General features: G+C 43.6%; 1 protein-coding gene across 2 annotated transcripts in view; it reads left to right on the top strand.

Moving 5' to 3' along the window:
• LOC123995284 (solute carrier family 46 member 3-like) overlaps positions 1-13,616 on the top strand; it is an 82,157-nt gene that overhangs the window by 50,081 nt on the left and 18,460 nt on the right. The window lies entirely within an intron of this gene.

Below are 13,616 nucleotides of genomic sequence, written 5' to 3'. Positions count from 1 at the left end.
GGGTTATAGACCTAACCAACACAACTACATATAGGGGTTATAGACCTAACCAACACAACTACATATAGGGGTTATAGACCTAACCAACACAACTACATATAGGGGTTATAGACCTAACCAACACAACTACATATAGGGGTTATAGACCTAACCAACACAACTACATATAGGGGTTATAGACCTAACCAACACACTAACATACATAGGGGTTATAGACCTAACCAACACAACTACATATAGGGGTTATAGACCTAACCAACACAACTACATATAGGGGTTATAGACCTAACCAACACAACTACATATAGGGGTTATAGACCTAACCAACACAACTACATATAGGGGTTATAGACCTAACCAACACAACTACATATAGGGGACCTAACCAACACAACTTATAGACCTAACCAACACAACTACATATAGGGGTTATAGACCTAACCAACACAACTACATATAGGGGTTATAGACCTAACCAACACAACTACATATAGGGGTTATAGACCTAACCAACACAACTACATATAGGGGTTATAGACCTAACCAACACAACTACATATATAGGGGTTATAGACCTAACCAACACAACTACATATAGGGGTTATAGACCTAACCAACAACTACAACCTAACCAACACAACTACATAGGGGTTATAGACCTAACCAACACAACTACATATAGGGGTTATAGACCTAACCAACACAACTACATATAGGGGTTATAGACCTAACCAACACAACTACATATAGGGGTTATAGACCTAACCAACACAACTACATATAGGGGTTATAGACCTAACCAACACAACTACATATAGGGGTTATAGACCTAACCAACACAACTACATATAGGGGTTATAGACCTAACCAACACAACTACATATAGGGGTTATAGACCTAACCAACACAACTACATATAGGGGTTATAGACCTAACCAACACAACTACATATAGGGGTTATAGACCTAACCAACACAACTACATATAGGGGTTATAGACCTAACCAACACAACTACACAACCAACACAACATATAGGGGTTATAGACCTAACCAACACAACTACATATAGGGGTTATAGACCTAACCAACACAACTACATATAGGGGTTATAGACCTAACCAACACAACTACATATAGGGGTTATAGACCTAACCAACACAACTACATATAGGGGTTATAGACCTAACCAACACAACTACATATAGGGGTTATAGACCTAACCAACACAACTACATATAGGGGTTATAGACCTAACCAACACAACTACATATAGGGGTTATAGGGGTTATAGACCTAACCAACACAACTACATATAGGGGTTATAGACCTAACCAACACAACTACATATAGGGGTTATAGACCTAACCAACACAACTACATATAGGGGTTATAGACCTAACCAACACAACTACATATAGGGGTTATAGACCTAACCAACAACTACATATAGGGGTTATAGACCTACAACACAACTACATAGGGGTTATAGACCTAACCAACACAACTACATATAGGGGTTATAGACCTAACCAACACAACTACATATAGGGGTTATAGACCTAACCAACACAACTACATATAGGGGTTATAGACCTAACCAACACAACTACATATAGGGGTTATAGACCTAACCAACACAACTACATATGGGTTATAGACCTAACCAACACAACTACATATAGGGTTATAGACCTAACCAACACAACTACATATAGGGGTTATAGACCTAACCAACACAACTACATATAGGGGTTATAGACCTAACCAACACAACTACATATAGGGGTTATAGACCTAACCAACACAACTACATATAGGGGTTATAGACCTAACCAACACAACTACATATAGGGGTTATAGACCTAACCAACACAACTACATATAGGGGTTATAGACCTAACCAACACAACTACATATAGGGGTTATAGACCTAACCAACACAACTACATATAGGGGTTATAGACCTAACCAACACATAGGGGTTATAGACCTAACCAACACAACTACATATAGGGGTTATAGACCTAACCAACACAACTACATATAGGGGTTATAGACCTAACCAACATATAGGGGTTATAGACCTAACCAACACAACTACATATAGGGGTTATAGACCTAACCAACACAACTACATATAGGGGTTATAGACCTAACCAACACAACTACATATAGGGGTTATAGACCTAACCAACACAACTACATATAGGGGTTATAGACCTAACCAACACAACTACATATAGGGGTTATAGACCTAACCAACACAACTACATATAGGGGTTATAGACCTAACCAACACAACTACATATAGGGGTTATAGACCTAACCAACACAACTACATATAGGGGTTATAGACCTAACCAACACAACTACATATAGGGGTTATAGACCTAACCAACACAACTACACTACACATATAGGGGTTATAGACCTAACCAACACAACTACATAGGGTTATAGACCTAACCAACACAACTACATATAGGGGTTATAGACCTAACCAACACAACTACATATAGGGGTTATAGACCTAACCAACACAACTACATATAGGGGTTATAGACCTAACCAACACAACTACATATAGGGGTTATAGACCTAACCAACACAACTACATATAGGGGTTATAGACCTAACCAACACAACTACATATAGGGGTTATAGACCTAACCAACACAACTACATATAGGGGTTATAGACCTAACCAACACAACTACATATAGGGGTTATAGACCTAACCAACACAACTACATATAGGGGTTATAGACCTAACCAACACAACTACATATAGGGGTTATAGACCTAACCAACACAACTACATATAGGGGTTATAGACCTAACCAACACAACTACATATAGGGGTTATAGACCTAACCAACACAACTACATATAGGGGTTATAGACCTAACCAACACAACTACATATAGGGGTTATAGACCTAACAACAACAACAACTACATATAGGGGTTATAGACCTAACCAACACAACTACATATAGGGGTTATAGACCTAACCAACACAACTACATATAGGGGTTATAGACCTAACCAACACAACTACATATAGGGGTTATAGACCTAACCAACACAACTACATATAGGGGTTATAGACCTAACCAACACAACTACATATAGGGGTTATAGACCTAACCAACACAACTACATATAGGGGTTATAGACCTAACCAACACAACTACATATAGGGGTTATAGACCTAACCAACACAACTACATATAGGGGTTATAGACCTAACCAACACAACTACATATAGGGGTTATAGACCTAACCAACACAACTACATATAGGGGTTATAGACCTAACCAACACAACTACATATAGGGGTTATAGACCTAACCAACACAACTATAGGGGTTATAGACCTAACCAACACAACTACATATAGGGGTTATAGACCTAACCAACACAACTACATATAGGGGTTATAGACCTAACCAACACAACTACATATAGGGGTTATAGACCTAACCAACACAACTACATATAGGGGTTATAGACCTAACCAACACAACTACATATAGGGGTTATAGACCTAACCAACACAACTACATATAGGGGTTATAGACCTAACCAACACAACTACATATAGGGGTTATAGACCTAACCAACACAACTACATATAGGGGTTATAGACCTAACCAACACAACTACATATAGGGGTTATAGACCTAACCAACACAACTACATATAGGGGTTATAGACACAACTAACCAACACAACTACATATAGGGGTTATAGACCTAACCAACACAACTACATATAGGGGTTATAGACCTAACCAACACAACTACATATAGGGGTTATAGACCTAACCAACACAACTACATATAGGGGTTATAGACCTAACCAACACAACAACTACATATAGGGGTTATAGACCTAACCAACACAACTACATATAGGGGTTATAGACCTAACCAACACAACTACATACCTAACCAACACAACTACATATAGGGGTTATAGACCTAACCAACACAACTACATATAGGGGTTATAGACCTAACCAACACAACTACATATAGGGGTTATAGACCTAACCAACACAACTACATATAGGGGTTATAGACCTAACCAACACAACTACATATAGGGGTTATAGACCTAACCAACACAACTACATATAGGGGTTATAGACCTAACCAACACAACTACATATAGGGGTTATAGACCTAACCAACACAACTACATATAGGGGTTATAGACCTAACCAACACAACTACATATAGGGGTTATAGACCTAACCAACACAACTACATATAGGGGTTATAGACCTAACCAACACAACTACATATAGGGGTTATAGACCTAACCAACACAACTACATATAGGGGTTATAGACCTAACCAACACAACTACATATAGGGGTTATAGACCTAACCAACACAACTACAACCAACACAACTACATAGGGGTTATAGACCTAACCAACACAACTACATATAGGGGTTATAGACCTAACCAACACAACTACATATAGGGGTTATAGACCTAACCAACACAACTACATATAGGGGTTATAGACCTAACCAACACAACTACATATAGGGGTTATAGACCTAACCAACACAACTACATATAGGGGTTATAGACCTAACCAACACAACTACATATAGGGGTTATAGACCTAACCAACACAACTACATATAGGGGTTATAGACCTAACCAACACAACTACATATAGGGGTTATAGACCTAACCAACAACAAACTACATATAGGGGTTATAGACCTAACCAACACAACTACATATAGGGGTTATAGACCTAACCAACACAACTACATATAGGGGTTATAGACCTAACCAACACAACTACATATAGGGGTTATAGACCTAACCAACACAACTACATATAGGGGTTATAGACCTAACCAACACAACTACATATAGGGGTTATAGACCTAACCAACACAACTACATATAGGGGTTATAGACCTAACCAACACAACTACATATAGGGGTTATAGACCTAACCAACACAACTACATATAGGGGTTATAGACCTAACCAACACAACTACATATAGGGGGGTTATAGACCTAACCAACACAACTACATATAGGGGTTATAGACCTAACCAACACAACTACATATAGGGGTTATAGACCTTATAGACCTAACCAACACAACTACATAGACCTAACCAACACAACTACATATAGGGGTTATAGACCTAACCAACACAACTACATATTATAGGGGTTATAGACCTAACCAACACAACTACATATAGGGGTTATAGACCTAACCAACACAACTACATATAGGGGTTATAGACCTAACCAACACAACTACATATAGGGGTTATAGACCTAACCAACACAACTACATATAGGGGTTATAGACCTAACCAACACAACTACATTATAGACCTAACCAACACAACTACATATAGGGTTATAGACCTAACCAACACAACTACATATAGGGGTTATAGACCTAACCAACACAACTACATATAGGGGTTATAGACCTAACCAACACAACTACATATTAGGGGTTATAGACCTAACCAACACAACTACATATAGGGGTTATAGACCTAACCAACACAACTACATATAGGGGTTATAGACCTAACCAACACAACTACATATAGGGGTTATAGACCTAACCAACACAACTACATATAGGGGTTATAGACCTAACCAACACAACTACATATAGGGGTTATAGACCTAACCAACACAACTACATATAGGGGTTATAGACCTAACCAACACAACTACATATAGGGGTTATAGACCTAACCAACACAACTACATATAGGGGTTATAGACCTAACCAACACAACTACATATAGGGGTTATAGACCTAACCAACACAACTACATATAGGGGTTATAGACCTAACCAACACAACTACAACACAACTACATAGGGGTTATAGACCTAACCAACACAACTACATATAGGGGTTATAGACCTAACCAACACAACTACATATAGGGGTTATAGACCTAACCAACACAACTACATATAGGGGTTATAGACCTAACCAACACAACTACATATAGGGGTTATAGACCTAACCAACACAACTACATATAGGGGTTATAGACCTAACCAACACAACTACATATAGGGGTTATAGACCTAACCAACACAACTACATATAGGGGTTATAGACCTAACCAACACAACTACATATAGGGGTTATAGACCTAACCAACACAACTACATATAGGGGTTATAGACCTAACCAACACAACTACATATAGGGGTTATAGACCTAACCAACACAACTACATATAGGGGTTATAGACCTAACCAACACAACTACATATAGGGGTTATAGACCTAACCAACACAACTACATATAGGGGTTATAGACCTAACCAACACAACTACATATAGGGGTTATAGACCTAACCAACATATACAGTGGGGCAAAAAAGTAAAACAAGTATTTATTCAGCCACCAATTGTGCAAGTTCTCCCACTTAAAAAGATGAGAGGCCTGTAATTTTCATCATAGGTACACTTCAACTATGACAGACAAAATGAGAAAAAAATCCAGAAAATCACATTGTAGGATTTTTAATGAACAGCTCTCCATCTCAATGGCGTGATGGAGAGCTGTGTGAGTGAGTGATGCTTCGGCGCAGGCAGCACTCACGAAGAAGGCTGGCCGCAAAAGGCATTTTTTTTGGGGGGCGGGGATTTCATTACAGCCACAAATGGGATGCTGCCGTGAAATTCGAGGAATTATCAAGTGATTGTGAATGAGAGAATGATGAAGTGTGTACAGCCGGCGCAAAAAAACTAAGCAGAACTCATGCCTTTTTCAGGTGACTTTAATCAAATCATCATTTGTCTCATTATGCAACCGTACAATATATTAAATCAAACGTATAACCCAACGTTTGTAGAACAACTGAAGTCACATTAATAACTCTAAAGGAAGCAGTTAGGAGGACCTGTTTCTTTGCTAACCCCGCAACACAGAATAACCTCGTGCAACACTTCCTCATCGTTTGGGGGAAAATATCCTTTCTATTTTATTGATCTATCTTCAATTGAATTCTTCATACTATAACAGAATATAAAATAATGCCATGGAATTCTAAGCCAATCTTGTCTGCTAAATGAACTGGTGGAGCCCACAGCCATATGATGTAGCCAGTTCAGGACCTAACATGAGGACAGGACCTAACATGAGGACAGGACCTAACATGAGGACAGGACCTAACATGAGGACAGGACCTAACATGAGGACAGGACCTAACATGAGGACAGGGCCTAACATGAGGACAGGGCCTAACATGAGGGCAGGGCCTAACATGAGGACAGGGCCTAACATGAGGACAGGGCCTAACATGAGGACAGGACCTAACATGAGGACAGGACCTAACATGAGGACAGGACCTAACATGAGGACAGGACCTAACATGAGGACAGGACCTAACATGAGGGCAGGACCTAACATGAGGGCAGGACCTAACATGAGGGCAGGACCTAACATGAGGACAGGACCGGACAGGACCTAACATAAGGACAGGACCGGACAGGACCTAACATGAGGACAGGACCTAACATGAGGACAGGACCTAACATGAGGACAGGACCTAACATGAGGACAGGACCTAACATAAGGACAGGACCTAACATGAGGACAGGACCTAACATGAGGACAGGACCTAACATGAGGACAGGACCTAACATGAGGACAGGACCTAACATGAGGACAGGACCTAACATGAGGGCAGGACCTAACATGAGGACAGGACCTAACATGAGGACAGGACCTAACATGAGGACAGGACCTAACATGAGGACAGCACCTAACATGAGGACAGCACCTAACATGAGGACAGGACTTAACATGAGGACAGGACCTAACAGGACCTAACATGAGGACAGGACCTAACATGAGGACAGGACCTAACATGAGGACAGGACCTAACATGAGGACAGCACCTAACATGAGGACAGCACCTAACATGAGGACAGCACCTAACATGAGGACAGCACCTAACATGAGGACAGCACCTAACATGAGGACAGCACCTAACATGAGGACAGCACCTAACATGAGGACAGGACCTAACAGGACCTAACATGAGGACAGGACCTAACAGGACCTAACATGAGGACAGGACCTAACATGAGGACAGGACCTAACATGAGGAGAGGACCTAACATGAGGAGAGGACCTAACATGAGGAGAGGACCTAACATGAGGACAGGACCTAACATGAGGGCAGGACCTAACATGAGGACAGGACCTAACATGAGGACAGGACCTAACATGAGGACAGGACCTAACATGAGGACAGGACCTAACAGGACCTAACATGAGGACAGGACCTAACATGAGGACAGGACCAAACAGGACCAAACATGAGGACAGGACCTAACATGAGGACAGGACCTAACAGGACCAAACATGAGGACAGGACCTAACATGAGGACAGGACCTAACATGAGGACAGGACCTAACATGAGGACAGGACCTAACATGAGGACAGGACCTAACATGAGGACAGGACCTAACATGAGGACAGGACCTAACAGGACCTAACATGAGGACAGGACCTAACATGAGGACAGGACCTAACATGAGGACAGGACCTAACATGAGGACAGGACCTAACATGAGGACAGGACCTAACATGAGGACAGGACCTGACATGAGGACAGGACCTAACATGAGGACAGGACCTAACATGAGGACAGGACCTAACATGAGGACAGGACCTAACATGACCTAACATGAGGGCAGGACCTAACATGACCTAACATAAGGACAGGACCTAACATGAGGACAGGACCTAACATGAGGACAGGACCTAACATGACCTAACATAAGGACATGACCTAACATGAGGACATGACCTAACATGAGGACAGGACCTAACATAAGGACAGGACCTAACATGAGGACAGGACCTAACATGAGGACAGGACCTAACATGAGGGCAGGACCTAACATGAGGGCAGGACCTAACATGAGGGCAGGACCTAACATGAGGGCAGGACCTAACATGAGGGCAGGACCTAACATGAGGGCAGGACCTAACATGAGGACAGGACCTAACATGAGGACAGGACCTAACATGAGGACAGGACCTAACATGACCTAACATGAGGACAGGACCTAACATGAGGACAGGACCTAACATGACCTAACATGAGGACAGGGCCTAACATGAGGACAGGGCCTAACATGAGGACAGGACCTAACATGACCTAACATGAGGACAGGACCTAACATGAGGACAGGACCTAACATGAGGACAGGACCTAACATAAGGACAGGACCTAACATGACCTAACATGAGGACAGGACCTAACATGAGGACAGGACCTAACAGGACCTAACATGAGAACAGGACCTAACATGAGAACAGGACCTAACATGAGGACAGGACCTAACATGAGGATAGGACCTAACATGAGGATAGGGCCTAACATGAGGGCAGGGCCTAACATGAGGGCAGGGCCTAACATGAGGGCAGGGCCTAACATGAGGAAAGGACCTAACATGAGGACAGGACCGAACAGTACCTAACATGAGGACAGGACCTAACATGAGGACAGGACCTAACATGAGGACAGGACCTAACATGAGGACAGGACCTAACATGAAGACAGGTCCTAACATGAGGGCAGGTCCTAACATGAGGGCAGGTCCTAACATGAGGGCAGGACCTAACATGAGGGCAGGACCTAACAGGACCTAACATGAGGACAGGACCTAACATGAGGACAGGACCTAACATGAGGACAGGACCTAACATGAGGACAGGACCTAACATGAGGACAGGACCTAACAGGACCTAACATGAGGACAGGACCTAACATGAGGACAGGACCTAACATGAGGACAGGACCTAACATGAGGACAGGACCTAACATGAGGACAGGACCTAACATGAGGACAGGACCTAACAGGACCTAACATGACAGGACCTAACATGAGGACAGGACCTAACATGAGGGCAGGACCTAACATGAGGACAGGACCTAACATGAGGACAGGACCTAACATGAGGACAGCACCTAACATGAGGACAGGACTTAACATGAGGACAGGACCTAACAGGACCTAACATGAGGACAGGACCTAACATGAGGACAGGACCTAACATGAGGACAGGACCTAACATGAGGACAGCACCTAACATGAGGACAGCACCTAACATGAGGACAGGACCTAACATGAGGACAGGACCTAACAGGACCCTAACATGAGGACAGGACCTAACAGGACCTAACATGAGGACAGGACCTAACAGGACCTAACATGAGGACAGGACCTAACATGAGGACAGGACCTAACATGAGGACAGGACCTAACATGAGGGCAGGACCTAACATGAGGGCAGGACCTAACATGAGGGCAGGACCTAACATGAGGGCAGGACCTAACATGAGGGCAGGACCTAACATGAGGACAGGACCTAACATGAGGACAGGACCTAACATGAGGACAGGACCTAACATGAGGACAGGACCTAACATGAGGACAGGACCTAACAGGACCTAACATGAGGACAGGACCTAACATGAGGACAGGACCTAACATGAGGACAGGACCTAACATGAGGACAGGACCTAACATGAGGACAGGACCTAACAGGACCTAACATGAGGACAGGACCTAACATGAGGACAGGACCTAACATGAGGACAGGACCTAACATGAGGACAGGACCTAACATGAGGACAGGACCTAACATGAGGACAGGACCTAACAGGACCTAACATGAGGACAGGACCTAACATGAGGGCAGGACCTAACATGAGGGCAGGACCTAACATGAGGGCAGGACCTAACATGAGGGCAGGACCTAACATGAGGACAGCACCTAACATGAGGACAGGACTTAACATGAGGACAGGACCTAACAGGACCTAACATGAGGACAGGACCTAACATGAGGACAGGACCTAACATGAGGACAGGACCTAACATGAGGACAGCACCTAACATGAGGACAGCACCTAACATGAGGACAGGACATAACATGAGGACAGGACCTAACAGGACCTAACATGAGGACAGGACCTAACAGGACCTAACATGAGGACAGGACCTAACAGGACCTAACATGAGGACAGGACCTAACATGAGGACAGGACCTAACATGAGGACAGGACCTAACATGAGGGCAGGACCTAACATGAGGGCAGGACCTAACATGAGGGCAGGACCTAACATGAGGACAGGACCTAACATGAGGACAGGACCTAACATGAGGACAGGACCTAACATGAGGACAGGACCTAACATGAGGACAGCACCTAACATGAGGACAGGACCTAACATGAGGACAGGACCTAACAGGACCTAACATGAGGACAGGACCTAACATGAGGACAGGACCTAACATGAGGACAGGACCTAACATGAGGACAGGACCTAACATGAGGACAGGACCTAACAGGACCTAACATGAGGACAACTCAGAGTATGTTATTCTGTTTTTCTGAAATAGACCATAAATAATAAACATTTTCTTCATATCACAGTTTCTTTAGACCTGTCTAAAATAAACAATGAATTTATGGTGTAGACTATATTACATGGATTTATTGTGATGGGGTAGACTATATTACATGGATTTATTGTGATGGTGTAGACTATATTACATGGATTTATTGTGATGGTGTAGGTAGACTATATTACATGGATTTATTGTGTAGGTGTAGACTATATTACATGGATTTATTGTGATGGTGTAGACTATATTACATGGATTTATTGTGATGGGGTAGACTATATTACATGGATTTATTGTGATGGTGTAGACTATATTACATGGATTTATTGTGATGGTGTAGGTAGACTATATTACATGGATTTATTGTGATGGTGTAGACTATATTACATGGATTTATTGTGATGGTGTAGGTAGACTATATTACATGGATTTATTGTGATGGAGTAGACTATATTACATCTATTTACTAGACTAGTCTGCATCAGTGGCCTGTGGGCTGTGTGGAAGCCAGGATGTTCCAAAGGTCTGCATCAGGGGCCTGTGGGCTGTGTGGAAGCCAGGATGTTCCAAAGGTCTGCATCTGTGGGCTGTGTGGAAGCCAGGATGTTCCAAAGGTCTGCATCGGTGGCCTGTGGGCTGTGTGGAAGCCAGGATGTTCCAAAGGTCTGCATCTGTGGGCTGTGTGGAAGCCAGGATGTTCCAAAGGTCTGCATCAGTGGCCTGTGGGCTGTGTGGAAGCCAGGATGTTCCAAATGACTGCATCAGGGGCCTGTGGGCTGTGTGGAAGCCAGGATGTTCAAAAGGTCTGCATCAGTGGCCTGTGGGTTGTGTGGAAGCCAGGATGTTCCAAAGGTCTGCATCTGTGGGCTGTGTGGAAGCCAGGATGTTCCAAAGGTCTGCATCAGGGGCCTGTGGGCTGTGTGGAAGCCAGGATGTTCCAAAGGTCTGCATCTGTGGGCTGTGTGGAAGCCAGGATGTTCCAAAGGACTGCATCAGGGGCCTGTGGGCTGTGTGGAAGCCAGGATGTTCCAAAGGACTGCATCAGTGGCCTGTGGGCTGTGTGGAAGCCAGGATGTTCCAAAGGACTGCATCTGTGGGCTGTGTGGAAGCCAGGATGTTCCAAAGGTCTGCATCAGTGGCCTGTGGGCTGTGTGGAAGCCAGGATGTTCCAAAGGTCTGCATCTGTGGGCTGTGTGGAAGCCAGGATGTTCCAAAGGTCTGCATCAGGGGCCTGTGGGCTGTGTGGAAGCCAGGATGTTCCAAAGGTCTGCATCAGGGGCCTGTGGGCTGTGTGGAAGCCAGGAGATGATGCGTGTGTTAATTAACGGTCAGTTACCGCGACGGACCGACGGTTATTTGCTTGACAATCAACGGCTGATGAAATTTCAATTTTTATTTTGTAACCAACTAGGAGGTCACGTCTCACCAGTTACAGTAGCTGGTTGACAGGAGACTGATTAATGACTTGTTCAGGAGATGCCTGCTTGTTCTCGATTTTTGAAAGGCAAGAACCACCTGTAGCCTGTTGTGGGTTTAGACAAGGGTTAACTTCCTCCGGCTTGAAACCAAGATTGGTGTAAATAACATTATATTTCCATGTAGAGCTGTCATACTGGCCTTGAACAGAGCAGAGCAGAGACACATTTCTCCTTTTCACTTTGCATACTTCCTCTTTTTCATCATGGCCTTTTAACAGGCTGCAGTCAATATCTGTGGATGAAGAGTGTGTGGAGCTGTCTGCCTGTGAAGAGTGTGTGGAGCTGTCTGCCTGTGAAGAGTGTGTGGAGCTGTCTGCCTGTGAAGAGTATGTGGAGCTGTCTGCCTGTGAAGAGTGTGTGGAGCTGTCTGCCTGTGAAGAGTGTGTGGAGCTGTCTGCCTGTGAAGAGTGTGTTCTGTGTGGAGCTGTCTGCCTGTGAAGAGAGTGTTCTGTGTGGAACTGTCTGCCTGTGAAGAGAGTGTTCTGTGTGGAACAGTCTGCCTGTGAAGAGAGTGTTCTGTGTGGAACTGTCTGCCTGTGAAGAGAGTGTTCTGTGTGGAACTGTCTGCCTGTGAAGAGAGTGTTCTGTGTGGAGCTGTCTGCCTGTGAAGAGAGTGTTCTGTGTGGAACTGTCTGCCTGTGAAGAGAGTGTTCTGTATGGAGCTGTCTGCC

The sequence above is a fragment of the Oncorhynchus gorbuscha genome, linkage group LG02, assembly GCF_021184085.1.
Source record: "Oncorhynchus gorbuscha isolate QuinsamMale2020 ecotype Even-year linkage group LG02, OgorEven_v1.0, whole genome shotgun sequence".
Taxonomy (NCBI): domain Eukaryota; kingdom Metazoa; phylum Chordata; class Actinopteri; order Salmoniformes; family Salmonidae; genus Oncorhynchus; species Oncorhynchus gorbuscha.
Note: the sequence above shows the minus strand (reverse complement) of the source record. Positions and strands in the feature narration are given on the sequence as shown.